Raw genomic sequence first — 19,521 nt, 5'->3', positions numbered from 1 at the left:
TATAAAAAATCTAACAAGATAATCTGATGTTCTGGCTGGTATCATCATCCTCCAAAAAGGGGCTATTTGTGTTTTCTGGCAGAGTAAGGGTAAATCACTGTAATCCACTGTTAGAGTAGTCCAAAGCTGAGTTCCAGCATTCTGTGAAGCCTGTTGTACTCCAGGCTTACTCTTACTGGTGGGACAGCCCAAACAGAAAGTGCTGGGTGCTGACCAGAGTTCACCTTCCTTCTTGGCAAATCCTCAACATCAATTTTCCCCCAGACTCAGACACTATAATCTTAGCCTCCCAGCCTTTCAGAATAGCTTTTCCTTCGTTGCTTTGCCTCACAGCTGCTAACACATCAGCAAATACTTGGAAGAAAATAACAGTATAGATTGTTGGGCTCATTTTAATATCCTTCCTTTCTCCCTGAAATCCTGGTCTCTTCATCCAACTTTCTTATTTATAGCAGAAAAAGATCTATTTGGTTTCTACCTGACCCCTTGTCAACCAGTAAATACCTCAAAAAGAAAGGGACAAGTGTACCTCTTTTCAGCACCCAGTCCCTCAAGTCCTGGTCATCCTCTTTGTACTTGGTCTAGCTTTTCTGCAGGTAAGTTGATCTTACTTACTTCCACTAAAAGAAGAAATCTTTCTATGGTAAACTTAACTACTGTGTTCATCATCGGAGCTTAGGCCCTGCCCAGATAAATTCTCTCCTCTTTGGGAAGCTGCTCTAAAAGCCCCTAGAGGTATTTAGCTAAAAAGCAGCTGATTTATAAGCCAAATCCAATCATCCCAAATATCCATCAGACTTCTGGTGTCCATAGACACATTCCCCAAGTCCTGTTAAAATTCTGAACATGTCCTGGGCTTCGGCCAACTTGTATTCGCCAACCCCCAGCGCTGGATCCATACCTACGCATGAAACCAACACCTGGTCCAACCTAGTTTGTCTGACAGGAGACTTCTTTCTTCCGAGACCATCTGTTCCATAGTCCCACCCACTCTACCAAGTTCTCAGACTGAAATTCAGTTTCAGTGCTTCTACAAATCTGCCTGTATTTCTCCAGCCAGGCCAAGCTGCATTCAGGGTTTGTGTTCTGAGTCAAGCCCCTCCGGCTTATCCAGTCCCATCTGTGAACTCTCCTAGCAAGCAGGCCTTTCACCTCAGAGCTCAGGGATGGTGCTCGCAGCCTACTCACTGTGACTCTACTTACCACGAACACCTGAGGCACTTTCCAGAACTCATACTTCCTGTGGCTAGCCCCACAGACTGTCCCCCAACCTCAGTGAAGGTTGTGGGTCAACCTTGCATGGTGGCTATTATGATGACAAGAGGCACCTTAACAATAAATACCACAGAATAAAAGATGACAAGGGAGTAGCTAGCATACCTAGAACCACACAGGGAGGTTACGGGTAGAGAGAGGGAGAAAGCAAGAATTTGGGGTTTCGCGTTTACTAGGGTCAAGACTCGGGATGTCTACAATTTTGTGGGTTTATGAGCAGTGAACTGACATTATAGAATGAGGGGCTGGAGCGATAGCACAGTGGGTAGGGCATTTGCCTTGCATGTGGCCGACCCGGGTTCAATTCCCAGAATCCCATATGGTCCCCTGAGCACCGCCAGGAGTAATTCCTGAGTGCAGAGCCAGGAGTGACCCCTATGCAATACTGGATGTGACCCAAATAGCAAAATAATAATAATAATTATAATAATAATAATAATAATAATCACTGTCACTGTCATCCCATTGCTCATCAATTTGTTTGAGCGGGCACCAGTAACGTTTCTCATTGTGAGACTTATTGTTACTGTTTCTGGCATACACGGGTAGCTTGCCAGGCTCTTCCGTGCAAGCACGATACTCTCGTTAGCTTGCCAGGCTCTCCAAGAGGGGTGGAAGAATCGAACACAGGTCAGCCGCATGAAAGGCAAACGCCCACCGCTGTGCTATCACTCCAGCCCAATAACAATAATAATAATAATAATAACAATAATAATAATAATAAATAAATAAAATTATAGGATGAGAATGAATGCATAAAAAGGAAAAGCACATTATTCAAGGATCAATTGCCTCAGTTAACAAGATAGTGCAGAGGGGGACAGAAAGGGCACCCTCCCAGCCACAAGGGGCCTGATTGTCCAGTTGTTGATCTGCCCAATAGATCCGAGGTCCACCAGGGTGTTGGGGTCACCAGACGTGCTGGGAATGGGGAGCAAGCAATTTCAGAAATGCATCTCAGGGCCTGGTTCTTGCCTGTGCCAGCATGTGTGTGATCAGAGGAGCACACACTTTTGGAGGGAGCAACACTACAGTAGGTTGGTGCTTGCCTGGCACACAGTTGACCTGAGTTCAATCCCTGGAAGCCCACATGGTCCCCTGAGTCCACCAGGCGTGATCTCTGAGCATAGAGCCAGGGGTAAGCCTTGAGCACTGCCAGGTGTAGCACAAAAACAAAAACAAAAGGGGAGGGTGGCATATTCAAAGTTGGGCAACATGAAAAGGATGCCTCAGCAAACAAAAAGTGTTAAGCACTTAACAAGCTCAACTCCTACAAATAAACCAGTGTCTCTCAGTAGCTAAGCGGTTAAGCTTTTGGGAAGATATAACAAAATAGACTGTTCTCTGCAAAACGATGTGGGTTTTTTCCAAATTAAGATTTTTCAGAATTTCCAAATTAAGGCTTTATTTTACGAACTGGAGCGACAGCACAGAAGGTAGGGCCCTTGCCTTGATTCCTCCATCCCTCTTAGAGAGCCCAGCAAGCTACCGAGAGTATCCCACCCTCACGGCAGAGTCTGGCAAGCTACACGTGGCGTATTCGATATGCCAAAAACAGTAACAAGTCTCACAATGGAGGTGTTACTGGTGCCCACTCGAGCAAATCGATGAACAACGGGACGACAGTGCTACAGACAGTGCTTATTTTATAAATGATTTCTCTGGACCCCTTTCAGTTTGGGTTTATTGTGCTTCTTATCTGTCACTCCCCAAGGGAAAAAAATTCAAATAACTAGAGTATTAAAAAAATAATTTTATACTAATTTTAAAATGAAAAAAATCATTAAATCTTACCCTTCAAAAAAATCATAATGTATTCCAAAATCAGATAAGATTATCTTATATGTCCCTTCATTATATGTAATATAAAAATATATTTATGTTTCATCTTTAAAAATCCCATAAAATGTGATTTCATGGCATATAGTTAATGCTTATTAAATAATATTTTAACACCATTTTCATTTAACACACAAAAATAGTTAATCCACATATTATATAGCAACTGGGACCTAAGATTTGCCAAATTTTCTCCATTTATATCTAGCAGGCATTATGCCATGTTCTAACAAATGCAGAAAGTTAACTCCTATTTTCTTTGGTTTTCCAAGACTAGACTTTTCTAGGGCTGGAGCGATAGCACAGTGGGTAGGGTATTTGCCTTGCATGTGGCCGACCCGGGTTTGATTCCTCTGTCCCTCTCAAAGAGCCCGGCAAGCTACTGAGAGTATCTAGCCCACATAGCAGAGCCTGGCAAGCTACCCGTGTCATATTTGATATGCCAAAACCAGTAACAAGTCTCACAATGGAGATGTTACTGGTGCCCACTCAAGCAAATCAATGAGCAACAGGATGACAGTGACAGTGACAGACTTTTCTAATACATTCCACCCAGGGCTCTTCTCATAAATGATTCAGGGAGTTGAGGCAGTGGAGGTCTTATTAATGATGTCCTTTGAATCCTATCCTTCCTCAGCTCTGACAGAAAGACCCACACAGACACAGGAATATGATAGGGTGCTTTTCATCCCTAAGGTCCAGGAGTTCAAGTTGCTATTGAGTTCTCAAAGTCTGTCTCTTCCTCCCTACACACTAGCAACAAGACAATACTGACTGCAGGTCCACAGGGCACTTCGTCCCTAGGGCAGCTCGGGGAAGGCTATCTTGGGTTAACAGAGCTGGATGCCCGGGACCTGAGACCCAATAAGCCAAGAAGACCATCAAGCAAAAGTCCTTCTAGGATTACTAGATGTGCCAGTAGAGGTCAAAGGAAATAGGGTGAAATAAGCTCTCTGTGGCCCATCTTAGGTGCAGATTCCTAGAATCTACCCATTCCCGGCCACTCCCAAGACTCTTTTTTCGGACAGAGGCTCCCAAGCTTATTTAGTCTACCTCTCTAAGTTGAAGTTTAGGTAAAATAAGAGAAAATGTGATTATCTTTCTCCAAAGACTATACTCTCTGGAGTTATAAGAAAGACCATGACAAACAATACACTGTGATATGTCCTATTTCCCTTCCTAACACAATGGCAACTGATGGTCAGACATATGCTGAAAAGATTTAGTCAATGAAATGGGAAGAAATGCATCTGAATTCAGAAAGTTCCAACATATGCCTGCCTCTTTCTTTCTTTCTTTCTTTCTTTCTTTCTTTCTTTCTTTCTTTCTTTCTTTCTTTCTTTCTTTCTTTCTTTCTTTCCTTCCTTTCCTTCTTTCTCTTCCTTCCTTCTTTCTCTTCCTTCCTTCCTTCCTTCCTTCCTTCCTTCCTTCCTTCCTTCTTTCCTTCCTTCCTCCCTTCCTCCCTTCCTTCCTTCCTTCCTCTTTCTTTCCCTTACACACACTCTCTCACTTTGTTTTTGAGGGGCCACACCTAGCAGTGCTCAGGACTTACTCCTGGCTCTGTGCTCAGTGATCTCACTCCTAACAGGCTCAGAGGACCATATGTGGTGCCAAGGATCACACTGTGTTCAATTGTGTGCAAGACCAGCACCCTACCCACCGCAGTATAACTCAGATCCCAGAAGATACCTTGAAAGGTATCTTTCTATATCATATCGTATAGAATATTATTATTATTAACATCATTATATTATATTATTCTATATCATATTATATAGAATGTTCTAAAGAATATTATAAAGAATATGTCTTACTTAACATCCAAACTCAGCAGTTGCCACCATTCTTGTCACATAAGCACACTATTCATCAGCAAAATCATAGTTTTAAAGAGTTATATTGAGACCAGAAAAATAATATAGAAGATAGGGCACTTGCCTTGCACACAGCAGACCAGGTTTAATACTCAGCACCCCATATGGTCCCCCAAGCACCTCAAGGAGTGACTCCTGAGTGCAGAGCCAGGAGCAACTCCTGAGCATCACCAGGTGTCGTGCAAAAAGAAACAAACAAAATTATCACTAAGACCTTAACAACTTTCATTCTATAAATTAGTGAACATAACTGCAGCCCTTATAGCCTTGAAGTAACCGAGTATGTGGTTGGTGTCAATTGCTCTCCATCAAAGTGGGAAGTGTACATTGGATTCAGCAGAAAAGCAGAATCTCCTATTGATGGGTTAAGATGTAGGATAAAAATTAGAAGGAGGAAGTTCTTGGGCAAATATAAGGCCCAGATCATTTGAGGCTAAATTGGAAAGTCACATAAACATAGGCTCACAGTTCTTTAAAGCCTCATAACCATTGTATCATTAAATTAATATCAACCCCAAAGACATGGCAGGAAAGAGGACAATAGCCCCAATCCTGAAGTTCCTTTTTTTGTTTGTTTTGTTTCATTTCGTTTTGGGACCACACCCACAGGTGTTCAGGGCTTACACTCAGCTCTGCACTCTGGGATCACTCCTGGCAGGCTCAGGGGACCATATTGGGTGCCAGGAATTGAACTTGTGTCAGCCGTGAGCAAGGCAAGTGCCCGACCCACTGTACTATGTCTCCAGCCCCAGTCCTGAAGTTCTTAAAGAAGTGACTGATTAGAGTCCTAAAGGAAGATCTGTGGGACGTATGAGCTTTCTAAATGTATTCCTCTGCTCCCAATTCTTATTTAACATATGACAAAGGGAATAAATGGAAAGGGATTAAACGAAATATGAACTCAAGTCCCTTCTGTCACTGTGAGAAATCTGGTGAGCCTGGACTCCAGCTACCTGCATCTTATCCACCCTAAGGCAAGAGCAAGCATGTTCGTGTGTACAGAACATTAGAGTCACAAGTGCACTGTTCATGTGCCTCTTCCCCATAAGCTCAGGGTGCACACTGATGGACTGTAGTCTGAATTTTTTTAATGCTCATTTTCCTGGAAATAAATTGCTGTACATGCATGTGCCTGACACAAAGCTGGGTATACATATATATATATATGTATATATATATATATACACTCTCTCTCTCTACATATATATATGTAGAGAGAGAGAGAGAAAGAGAGAAAGGGAATAGAAGGAGCTTCATGTCTCCAAGCCCAGGTAATGAGACCTGAACCCCACTGAGAAAACCAAGGGAGACAATCAGCCTGTGCCCATCAGCCCGCAGAGGGACCAGCTGGATAGAAATGGCCACACCTCACTTCAGTGCACTCTGCTTCACTGGACTATCCAGATTTCTGTTCTATAAATTAGTGAACATAACTGCAGCCCTTATAGCATTTCTTACAAATATTATATTTCTTACAAATTGCAGGCTTGTGGCAACACTGCCTCAAGCAAGTCTACTTGTGGCATTATTCCAATCCCACATGGTCGCATCCTATCTCTGTGTCACATTCAGGATAATTCCCACCAACTTTCAAACATTTCCATTATTATTACCTCTGATTTGTAATCAGTGGTCTCTGATGCTGCTGTCATAATTGTTTTGGAGTCCAAGAAACCAAGTCCATCTGAGACAGCTAGCTTAATCAGTAAATGCATATGTTCTGAACAGTTCTCTCTGTCTCTCTCCCTCTCCTTGAGTCTCCCTACTTTCTAAGACACCAGGACATCGAAGTGATAGCAATTAACTAACTATACTACCCTAGTCTCTGAGTGTTCAAGAGAAAGGAGAGTAGCATGTCTCTGACTTTAAATCAGAAGCAACAGATTAAGCTAGAGAAGAAGACATGTCAAGGGGCTGGAGAGACAGTACAGCGGGTAGGGGATTTGCCTTGCATGCCGCCAACCAGTTTTGATCCCCAGCATCCATTATGGTCCCCCAAGCACTGCCAGGAGTAATTCCTAAGTACAGAGCCATGAGTACCCCCTGAGCATTGTGGGGTGTGACCCAAAGAGAAAATAAAAAAAGAAGAAGACATGTCAAAAGTCAACAACACTTGTAGCTAGGTCTCTGTTGATAGTTAACCAAGCTGCGAATGCAAAGGAAACATTCTTAAAGGAAATGAAAAGTGCTTCTCTGGTGAACACACATGATAAGAAAGTGAAATGGCCACACTGCTGATAGGGACAAAGTTTTCATGATCAGAACAGATCAACCCAGCCACAACATTCCCTGAAGCCAAAGTCTAAACCAGAACAAGGTGCAAACTCTCTTCTGCTGTGTGAAGGTTGAGAGAAGAGAAGAAGCAACAAAAGAAATGTTAAAAAATAAGAAAGAAACGTTCAAAGCTAGCAGATGTCAATCTGTGAGATTCAAGGGCAGACAGTGTCTCCACAGCATCAGAGTGCAAGGTGACGCAGCAGGTGCTGAGGTAGAAATTGCAGCCAAGTATGCAGAAGACCTAGCCAAGATCATCGGGGTAGGTGGTACATGAAACGACATAGCTTTAATGCAGACAAAACAGCCTGCTATTGGAATAAGTTGCTGTCTAGAACTTCCATAGCCAGAGAGAAATCAATACCTGGCCTCAAAGCTTCAAAGGACAAGCTTGTTCTCTCATAAGTGGCAAGGATAGCTGAAGATTTTAAGTAAAAACCAATGCTCTCTTACCATTTTGTGAATCCTAGGGCCCTTAAGAGTTATGCTAAGGACTAGTGAGACAGTACAAGGGTTAAGACTCCTGTCTTGGAAGCAGTGACCCATACCCTTCAAAGCTCAGAGACTACTCTCTCTCTGTACTCAGGGGGCCATATCTGTTGCTGGGGAAGATTTGAACCAAGGTCACAGCCATTGCAGACACAAGCCAGACAAGTGCCTTACTTCCTGCACTATCTCTCTGGCCTGATTCTTCCTCTGAGATACGATCTGATTTCCTGAGATTTCCTGTGATTCCTGAGATTCGATCTGCAGCTGATGAAGATGCTCTGCAGGTGTCACTGTAAAGACCATCATGAAGAAGCACTACTGTGGGTCAAACGTTACCACACAGCATCCCCTGCAAAAGGGAAGACTCCATCAATGTAGTGAACATCTTTATTCTCATTTTGTTTGTGGTTTGGGCCATACCCAATAGAGCTCAGGGACCATGTGCAGTGACAGGGATCAAACCAGCCCCTTAACCCATGTCCTATGTCTTTGACCCCTACCATCTTATATGTAAAAGTTGCTACAGTAACCCCAACCTTCAGCAGTCACCATCCATATCAGCAGTCATGCAAACCCTCCACAAGAAAGAAACCTGATTCACTGAAAATTCAAAAGGTAGTTAGAACTTTTTTAGCAAACTGATAATGGTTTGAATTAAAGGACATAGGGACAGATTTGTCAAAATGCTTTTTTTTTTTGGTACCACCCCCAACCCAGTGCGTGGAGGATACTCAGAGCTCAGTGCTCATTCCCAGGGGACTCTAGAGTACTGAACATTGAGCTCTGAGCCTCCACATGTAAAGCATGTACTCCAGCCCCTTGAGCTTATGTCCCTGGCCCAAAATAAAGTTCCTGTAAAGGTAGCAGACTACAGCTAAAGGTCAACATAATGAGCATGCGCTAGAACATCATAAGGTGCATGGGACATCTTTTTATTATGATACTTGCTTATTGTGGGGGGTTGGAATCAAACCGATGTTCTCTCTGAAGTGTATCAATACAGAGGCCAAAATCTGCCAACAGGTAGTTCAACAACTGATTTCCTGTTCGCCTCCACACATGGAGAACTCACCTGCCATGCTGAGCTATCACTAGGGCAGTTCTCATATTCCTTAGGTGGCAGACACTACCATCTAACTCTAGTAGATGACATCTTGTCAACAAATGTAGTCTTTTTTTTAAATAATAACTATTAACGGTTAAGTTCTTTCTTCACTTTTAGGAGTGAAAGCCATGGGCCGGAGAGAAAGGGAGATGAGACAGGGACTTAGGTGCTTGCCTTGCGTGCAACAGATTCTAGTTCAATCCTCAGCATTCTGTGTGGTCCTCAAAGCAACCCTGACTACAGAGCCAAGAGTACGCCCTGAGTCTTGCAGGCCAAAAAAAAAAGTCATGTCACAAAAAGTGTTAAAATTCAGAGGCCACCTACTTGAGGGTTTAGAGAATAGTACATGGGCTAAAATGCTTGTCATGCCTAAAGCCAATCCCATTTCATCCTGAGCTTCTGGTGTGAACCAGAAAACCAAATAATAAACAAATAAAATAGGAAATGCCAGAAAGACAGCACAGAAAGTAAAGCTTTTGCCTTGAATGTAGCTAACCCTGATTCGATCCCTAGGACCACACAGGATCCTCTGAGCACTGCAAGGGGCACTCCTGAGCACAGAGCAAGCCCCCTTGCACCACCAGCTGTGACCCAAAACCCCCCACCAAGAAATAAATTAAAAATAAGTTACCTGACATTATTTATAATTTTTTCAGAACAGAACTCCTATCACTTGGCTATCCCTAATTCAAAAAATATTCCATTGGGGCTGGAGCAATAGCACAGCGGGTAGGGCATTTGCCTTGCACGCAGCCGACCCGGGTTCAAATCCCAGCATCCCATATGGTCCCCTGAGCACTGCCAGGAGTGATTCCTGAGTGCAGAGCCAGGAGTAACCCCTGTGCATTGCCAGGTGTGACCCAAAAAGCAAAAAACAAAACAAAACAAAACAAAATTCCATTGATGGGTCATACTGGTAGTATAGCAGGCTGGGCACTTGTCTTGCCCGTGGCTGAGGAGGTTCGATCCCTAGCAGCACTGATGGTTGTTCAAGCCCACAAGAAGTGATCCCTGAATGCGGAGCCAGGAGTAAGTCCTGAGCACTGCCAGATGTGGGAGGAGAAAGAAGCTCCCCTAAGTCTGGTGAAAACAACCTCCTAAAGTCTCCTTTCTGATTTACCATTTGGTACTGAGAAATCCCAAGCCACAAGGAAGTACATCCAATAAATTTCACAAAGACATTTTCCTTCAGGTCCCTTTGATTCCCAACCAGGATGACTTGAAGATATCTTCTCATCTGATCCTAAAACCATGTAAAAACTGGCATCAAACACTGACTGCCTAACATGAGTTGAGATCAGTGGGAAGGAAAGGTAATTTCTGGTCGCATCAGCTTCACAAGAAAAAAAGCATAGTGTTTTCTCCTGCTCCCCTCCTTCTTCGACTTCAAAACATGAAAACTTCAAAATAGAAAATATTTCCCTAATTCCAACATTAAAACACACCACTCAGGGATGAACTGTGAGGCCCCACCCTCCTGCCCCTGGCACATGGCTGAACTGGAAACACCGACATGGGTGAGCCTGATGGAGCAAAAGGGAACAAAGGCATCACAGATCTGCACCTTCCCCCAAAAAGCCCTTGTCCTCAAAGTCCTTAAGATGTACAATAGGGGCTGGAGCTATAGCACAGCGGGTACGGCATTTGCCTTGCACGCGGCCAACCCGGGTTCAATTTCCAGCATCCCATATGGTCCCCTGAGCACCACCAGGAGTGGTTCCTGAGTACAGAGCCAGGAGTAACCCCTGTGCATTGCCAGGTGTGACCCAAAAAGCCAAAAAAAAAGATGTACAATAGAAATAATTAGGTGGTATCACTGTATCACTGTCATCCTGTTGCTCGTCGATTTGCTCGAGCGGGCACCAGTAACATCTCCATTGTGAGACTTGTTGTTACTGTTTTTGGCATATCGAATATGCCACGGGTAGCTTGCAAGGCTCTGCCATGCAGGCAGGATACTCTCGGTAACTTGCCGGGCTCTCCGAGAGGGGCAGAGGAATCGAACCCCAGTTGGCTGCGTACAATGCAAACGCCCTATCCGCTGTGCTATTGCTCCAGCCCACTAGTAGAAATAACAAACAAATAAATAAAAGAGTTGTGAACAATTAAAAAGCGGTACATCAACAGGTGTAGAATGTTCTCGCTCAACTGCCATGCACACAGGTGCCAAGGAGACCAGCTTCATGTTCTCGTTGTGGGGAAAGCTGTCGGTCGGGGAAGGAGCCTTTGAAACAACTATTTACCATGGGGAAATAGGGTTCAGTACAGAAATAAAAACAACCTGAATTTGCACACTTTTGTTGTTGAAGGAAAACTGGTTCCAGAGCCCGGCTGGACAGCACTTGCAGCGCATTCTGGTGCCCCACCGATAGCTGGCTGCTGGCGTGCTGTGGGCTGGAGCCCTTCTGTGGCAAAGGCTCAGCTGAGAGATAACTGGCTCCAGATTCTGGAGGGAGGGCAGACAGGAAGAGCGAGAATAGTGTCCTGACCCAAAAGAGTTGGGTGTCAGCTCACACAGCTCTCTGGGACACAAGTCTTGCAAGGGCGTTCTTCTTTCCAGAGAGCAAACTACGGCCATGCCACCCTGAACATACCCGATCTCATCTAATCTCAGAAGCCAAGGAACAGATAGTGGGAAATGTAAGTGTCAGATGTTCTGGAGTCCCAGGTTCTAGGTAGCATGTGGCACTTGATCCCCAGAAATCCGTTCACGCATCATGTCCCACAGCTAAATCCGAAGCAGACCAAAACCCTCCTGTTGTTGATGAAATCAATATAACAATTCAAGGTAAGGGGGAAAAATGGATAAATCACATTTATAAAATATGCATTTAAAAAATACATGCAAGTAGGACCTCATGTTAATTTGATATTATTTTATTCATCTTTCTAAAGCTCTAGAATGAAATAGCCAGAATATATCTGCTAAGACATATAATAGAATGAGACTTAAAAAGAGCTTCAGTTATGATTATTTTTTATTTCTTATACTGGGAGTGGATTTTGTTTTGTTTTGTTTTTTTGCTTTTTGGGTCACACCTGGCGGTGCACAGGGGTTACTCCTGGCTCTGCACTCAGGAATCACTCCCTGGCGGTGCTCAGGGGACCATATGGGATGCTGGGAATCGAACCCGGGTCGGCCGCGTGCAAGGCAAACACCCTACCTGCTGTGCTATCACTCCAGCCCCTGGGAGTGGATTTTGGACTACACCTAGTGAGGCCCTCCCTTCTAGCTCTCTGCTCAAGGGGTGCTCTCATCAGTGCTTCGGGGACCATGTGGTGGCTGGGATTGAACCCAGAACCCCTGCAGTTGAGAAAAATGCTCCAACCCTCTGAGCTATCTCCCAGTCATCAATTATGATTCTTGAAGGCATTTCATTCATATAACCGAAAGAGGAAAGTTATACTGTATTATCTCTGGTTCTTTGCTTTCCTAAGGCTCCTTTCACTTCAGAGGATTTGCCCAAAGCCACCTGAAAATGTAGGATTCCTTCTGAACACACCCATGAACAATTGCTGTCCATCCAGCCTCCTCTACCACCTTCCTCAAAGATAACGACTAAAAAACATGAAGTCACCCCCAGCCCCACCCCATCCAGTGTTCACCTTGTGAACACCTTCATAAGGTCACACTGAAATCTCCCTGAGAACTTACTAAAAATGTCACTAAGTGAGATTTGCATCCCTGAAGATACACAGGAGAAGTAACCTCCATTGGGCAGTGTCAGCAGTGACCATCCCTGATGATCCAGTGAAAGCTGGGACTTGGTGGTCATCAGAGCTTTCTGTCATCCCACCCCTGGCCCCACCACCAGCGCACATGAGAGCTTTCACAGGAAAAGTGGAACTAGAGGCAGAGTGTCAGGAGGCGGGAGGTGGGGGCTGTTGCTCCATTCGAACATGAAATTCCTCCCATGAGTGGCTCCTGCGGTGTGATATCTTAGAATCAGGACACCGAAAAACATGTCCTGACATAGAGGAAGCATCTAATAAACTCTAATTAACAATAATAAATGGATAAATGAACAGTACATGGATGGATAGACGCAGGAATTTGAAATATAAAATAGTAAAAGTTTGGGATTGAATAGACAGTCCAGGGGTTACAGTGCTTGCCTGTCCTGCAACCAATCCTGGGTTAATCTTGAGCACCCTTAGGACTGACCTCTGAGCACAAAGCCAAGAGCAAGCCCTGAGTAAAGTGTAGCGCCCAAAAGAAACAAACAAACAAAAAGGAAAAGTCATGTGAATCTCTCATTCTGCCTTAATCAATAACAACAGTGGCTTTTCATTTGTTCCTCCCTACAAGAGTCCTGGACTAGAGCAATAGCACAGTGAGAGGGAGTTTGCCTTGCATGCAGCCGACCCAGGTTCAATTCCTCCATCCCTCTCAGAGAGCCTGGCAAGCTACCAAGAGTGGCATATTCGATATGCCAAAAACAGTAACAAGTCTCACAATGGAGATGCTACTGGTACCGTTCGAGCATATCGATAACAGGATGACAGTGACAGTGACAAGGGTTTTGCAGGTAGATACTATTCCCTCCACCCCATTGCCAAACCAGGGAGCTCACATGACTGAGTAGAAGTGGCTTACGTGACTTGCCAAAGCCCACGGTCAATCCAAGGCGATGAAACAGGAACTCATATCACTCTTCTTCTAAAACCTGCATCTTTCCAATACACTGAATCATCTTCTTAATTTCTTAAGAAGTTTGACTCTGCACTGTTTCCCAGTGACATTTTTTTAATAGACGCAATAGCAAAAAAATCTCAGTTTGAGTATTAAAAAATATTTCTCAGGCGGTCTGCTGTTAGATAATAGAAACCAAACATACCAAAACACAAAACTCAGATCAAAACCCATCTGGAAGATGTTACTCAAATGGAAACATCCCATAAAGCCCAGAAAGCTCAGACCCAGTGGAGAGTAACTCAGGTCAGGTCTGACAGGAAAGGAGTGGAGGCCAGCAGCGACTGCTCCTCCACCCAGCCCCGCGGGGGCAATTTACCCGGCACCCACACCAGTCCTGGGGGCCTCTCTGATCAGACCAGGCTTTAAAATCTTTCAAGGCAAGGGCTGTGCTTTCGACCTAGAATTTTTTTTTTCTTTTCTACAATAACATCTATCACTACATTGTAGATAACATTAATTCAATAATGAAGAAACAAATGAACGATGAACTGTGTAAGCAAATCAAATAAAGTAATAACAACAAAGTAAAATGTTTCCTAGCAATGAAAGGGCTTCAGCTTCAGTGGGGTGTTATTAGACTCTTTCCTTTGACCTGACCATGCCATCCTACCAACACGTCCCTTTTTGGTTCTACTACCAGCAAAAGTGGGCAGCACAGATCTGAAGATTAAAGATATTGTCACTGTGGCATTATCTTCCTCTATTATATATTATATATCACATCATATATCATATATCACGCATCATATTATATGTTATAATTTTATATAATCTATTGTATTATATCATATAACCAGCTTAAAAGTGATCAAATGCTCGTTCAATCAACAGTTTCAAGTTTAGTGATGAAAATTGCTAAGAAAGGTGGATCCTGGGGAATTGTGGCACCCATGGCTGTAAACAGGAAGATGGATAGAAGAGGAGAAGGAGGAGAAGATACATTTTGGCTAGTTCATCTACACCTGTATGAGTGACAATGCAATAGTCATGTCTCAACTTTGCACCAAACTTAACTTCAGCCATCTTAAGGCAGGAATTCTAGGCCAAACTCTAAAAAAATCACATTCATTTGCTTTGTCATTACATTTGCTTCAATGACATACCATTAAAATAGCTGCCTGCTAGCAGACAAGTACACCGTAGTAAAGGGAGCTTTACTGCAGATGACAAACACAATGCCCAGCCAGAAGCAGATAATAGCTACTTCAAGAATAGGCTGAGTCCTTAGCAAATCATTTTCTTAGAAAAATGGGCATGAACCACCAGTGTTTCTTGGTCATCCCAAAATTCCTCCCCCTAGAAAACACTAACTCCACAAAAATGCACCATAAGTAATACCTTATTTTAAATGATCAAGAGCTAAGCAAACAGTATTCTGACTCATCTTAATTTGTTATTTATTTTTGAAAGGTTATTTATTTTTTGGGTTTTTTTGTCTTGGAGCTACACCCAGTGGCTTCTGGCTCTGCACTCAGGGCTCACTCCTGGTAGGGCTTGGGGGGCCATATGGGGTGGCAGAGATCAAACCTGGCCAACCATCTGCAAGGCAAGTACCCTACCTGCTATACTATCACTCAGGCCCTAGGAGGTTCTTTTTTTCTTTCCTTTTTGGTTTTTGGGCCACACCCGGCAGTGCTCAGGGCTTACTCCTGGCTCTACACTCAGGACTTCCCTTCTGGTGGTGCTCACGGGACCATATGGGATGCCAGGGATCAAACCCAGGTTGGCTCCTGCAAGGCAAACAGCCCACCCGCTGTACTATAGCTCTGTCCCCAAGGGCTATTTCTTTTAAGGTCTTTCACATGCTTTCACCATTATTATTAAGGGTATTGTCAAGTCCATAGGAGACAGGTTACTGTGTCCCATGGGACTCTTTCAGCCCCTGGGACACTTACCCAGAGAAAAGTAGAACTGAAAGCAATACTCTGAAAAGGTTAGGCACATCTAATAATTGATCTGCAAAAAATAAAAAAAAAAAAGGAAGACTTAGAAAACCACCCAAATGGAATTTGATGCTTATTGGCTTCGTTTTCCTCTCCCATCTGATGAGCTCCCCAGATCACTTGGTGGGTCCTTTTATCAGTATACGGCTGAGGTCTTCAGGAGCGACACTATGAGCCATACCCTGACCTCCTAAAACTGCCAACTAACTCCTTAAGGACGATCCGCAGACTAGGCCAGGCTGTGCTGCAGGGCTGAGTCACAGGCCCCAGGGCGAAACACAGCCTTCTAACAAGCCTCGGCTGCCCCACTGAGAGACGGCTGAGTTTTTCCACTTTGGGTGGCAATTACACTCTCTCTCCAATGATGGGAAATGGAAAAATGTACTTACTAAGTGCATTTTATTCATAAAGTCAAGAAGAGAGAACAAAAGCAAAGGATTATGAAACAAGAAGCACGTAGAGTTCAAACGATCTGTGTCCTTCAGAGCTTTCCTCCTTTAGTGGGATCCCATAGCTAGGAAACAGAAACCAACAGGAATCTCCAAAACCAGGTCTTCCAAACAGCAGTGTGAAACTATTGCCGTGTAGGAATTGTATTCCTATGACTCAAAACCCAGAAGCCACAAAAAAAAATATATACTGGTAAATATAAACGTCAGATTTTTTTTTTCAGGCTGATGAAAAAACAAAGTGAAAAGACAAATGACAAAGTCTTGGACTTCACATTGCCAGGTTTGATCACTAAATCTACTTCCCTAATATAAAAATACTCCTAAGAATTCACAAGAGGAAAAATAATAAACAAATGCCCCTGTAATTCCACAAAAGACGCACAACCTCACTCACAACAGAAATGTGAATTCAAATTTCATTTGCCCTCTAGCAGGTTGGTAAACTCCAAAAACATGGCAATAAGGCCTGTTGCTAATCAAACACGCACCCTCACCTTGTGGACAGGGCATCTACAAATACAACCCTAGGATGGGCAACTGGACAACCACCCAAAGACAAATTCAAATACTCATTGAAATGAAATCCTAATTCTGGGATTTTTATCCTGGAGTTAACACTTGTATGTTTGTTGAAATTAAATAAACTGAAATTGTCATTCATTTGTTTATATAAAATTTCAAAATAAGTGAAAAGTTCGTCGGTAGAGGAGTGCTTCTAAAGCAGATTGCATCTAATATAGGGGACCCCAGGTTACTGCAAATAGGAGGAGAAGGAAGAGTAAGGAACCCTTCCATTTGCTGATATAGAAGGATCTCAAGACAAGGATAAAAGGAAATGTGGAGAAAAATGGGTGTGACAACTTTTGGGTTGACCAATATAATATATTTTTAATTAGTGTTTGAATGCATACGGAAACTGTAGAAAGATGTGTAAGAAATTACTAAGAGTGAATGTGGAATGGGTAGGGACAGAATGAACAGACCTTTGAATGAAATTTTTTGATAATTGATTGTATTTTTTATCCAACAATTGGAATAATAGCAATCTTTTTTAAAGTACAATACAATAATAGTTAGCTTGCACAGAGGTCTCCTTTTCAGCCAGCTGAGGCATAAGAAGCCAATGACTTGAAGGCTGGATCCATAACAGAGCAGGGAGGATGATTGCCTCACACATGGCTGACACAGGTTCGATTCCCAGCATTCCTCCCATATGGTCCTCTGAGCACCACCAGGAGTAATTTCTGAGTGCAGAGCCAGGAGAAATCCCTGAGCATCGCTGGGTGTGGCTCGATAAAACAAAACAAACACACACAAAAAAGTAAGCCAATGTGGCCACCTTCCTCAAATGATTCCTCACTTTCACTATTTATCGCTCCCCAGTCTTAAAGGAGCCTTAACCTTCCTCACAGTACTCAGCCTACCTGTCTCCTGGTTCTATAACCAAGTCCGTTTTGATGGCCAATAATTACATAAAAAAAGGAAATTACTCTTGACTACACCATTTGAAACTAAGACAGAGGATACCCATGTGCCTAAAACTACAATAGTTAAATCTGAAAGGGCCAAACTCCCTTGAGAGAATGAAAAAAGAGTGACATCTAGCTGCTCTCCTTGCTCGGAGTGAATCAGAAAGACACTCACCTTCTCCAGCTCCTTCGCCCTCTAGCACCCTCCCACAGCCTGCCCTGTGCCAGCCTCGCTGGCATAACCCCTGTCCAGTGCCTTGAACAACATCAACCAAGACCACAGCTGAGCATGGAAGCCTCCAAGCCACCTACAGGTGTTGGAATGAGCCTCTGTGCCAATGATCCACCAGGAGAGAGGCCCTGAGTCCACCCCTGAGCAGAACCAGACTTTACTCAATCCTTCCAGCTGTTTCCTTTCGCCTAAACACTTTCCAGAAATGACTTTCTCGGATGACAAACTCGCATGTGGAACAACACTCGAATCCAAATGTTGGCACCACCCTCTTTACCAACTAAGCCTGCCCTTCACTCACCATATCTCGCGGAGTAATGAAGACCACATGCACTGTTGGACTCTCAGGGCCTTGCATTCAGCCATCCTTTTGTCAAGTACAATGCATATGCTTCCCACTTAGAGCTTTGTGTGTGTGTGTGTGTGTGTGTGTGTGTGTGTGTGTGTGTGTGTGTGTTTACCTTCCTTCCTCTTCTAGAGCCTCTCAGGAAGTGAAGGGCTGCAGGATTAGTTGAGGAAGATTTAGTTCAGACATAAAATAACTCCCTATTTCATTCATCATGAGCTCAATCCTCAGAGGGCAACGTTAATCCTCTCCCCCCTCGGTGGATACCAGAAGACAGAAGGGTAAGCCCCAGTCAGTCCGCCAGAGCCTGAGGCCGGGCCGGCGTCTGGCACACTCTCTCAGGCCACACGCCTGTGCTACTTAGGACTTTAGGGGGAACTCGGCAGCCAGGGTGCAACAGCCCCTCATGCTGGAGGAATCTAGAGAATTAGTCTTTTCACTAAAGACTGTCCCACCCCCAGCACCCCCATAAATCTTTCTAAAAAGAAGGAACCAAAGGCTTTCCTTTTGGACCACGGCCAAGCTCTCGTTTTCCAGTCAGCAGCAAGTCTCAGCACTCCAAAACAGAAACAGTCGCTGCATATTTTCCTTCTTCCCTCTGCAGCTGGAGAGTGAGCTTGAAGGCTGAGCAGGGCCCCCAGGAGCCTCCAGGAAGCCCCCTGCCCCAGTGCCTCTTCCTGGGAAGCCCTGCACCAAACTCACCTCCCATTCCAAAGTATACATTCCTGAAAGGTGTTCAAGATCTGCACTCAGCCCCCCTGCACCTCCGTCAATGTAGAAACCGGAAACGCAAAACCTTTCCCATGAGTAAGTCACAAACAGGTAAAACAACGGGGGTCTCCTTGACCCGACCCCCCCCCCAGATTACCTGTTCTTGTCCTGCAGAAGGCTTTCCTCGGGTTCCCTCGATCCTTCTAGAAGCAATTGTTCTGAACAGTTTTCTGGAAACCGAATTCCATCCCGGCAAGCTGTGACTCCTCTCCACCGAGCCACGGAAAACTAATAAATGGAGCCGCAAATACCAGGTTGGGCAAACTTCATATATGGAAAACCATTAATCTCACAATGCCAGTTTAGAGGTCTCCCCCCAAAATTACATTTCCAAGGGAAATAAACCCCCGTCTCGCCCACCGACTCTGCTCGGAACAAGGAAGCAAACAGCCTGAGACAGCAATGAATTACAAATGGCATGCTAATTACCAGTCCCCATCCAGAAATAGCTGAAGAAGGCAGGATTTTTGTGGTTGTTGTTGTTAAAATAACTGCAGTCTTTATTCTAGGGCTGGGCAAAAGCATCTGATTTATTCAAATGCTTCAGCTTCTAAACATAATCACATGGATATGTACTTATCTGGGAAGGGGAGCGGGTGGACAGAAAAACTGGGGACGGGCATGGGTCGTGGGTGGTCTGGGAGAGTGGACGATCTGTGGCTGGGCATGTCCACTGGCTCACCAACTCAAGGCAAATGTGACTCATGCAAGAGGCCTCTCCTCCCTGCCCTCTCAAAAGTGCCCAACTGAGACCCT

The 19,521-nt window shown here is 44.1% G+C and overlaps 1 protein-coding gene across 1 annotated transcript in view; it reads right to left on the bottom strand.

Moving 5' to 3' along the window:
* Positions 1 to 19,138, bottom strand: part of LDLRAD4 (low density lipoprotein receptor class A domain containing 4) — a 387,875-nt gene extending 368,737 nt beyond the window's left edge. Inside the window, exon 1 of the mRNA XM_055127077.1 lies at positions 18,863 to 19,138. The gene's annotated coding sequence lies outside the window, so the exon portion shown is untranslated. The remainder of the gene's footprint in view (positions 1 to 18,862) is intronic.
* Between the last annotated feature and the right edge of the window lie 383 nt (positions 19,139 to 19,521).

Source organism: Sorex araneus, chromosome 2, assembly GCF_027595985.1.
Source record: "Sorex araneus isolate mSorAra2 chromosome 2, mSorAra2.pri, whole genome shotgun sequence".
NCBI classification, from domain to species: domain Eukaryota; kingdom Metazoa; phylum Chordata; class Mammalia; order Eulipotyphla; family Soricidae; genus Sorex; species Sorex araneus.
The sequence above is the reverse complement of the archived record's forward strand: the minus strand, read 5'-3'. Positions and strand labels throughout refer to the sequence as shown.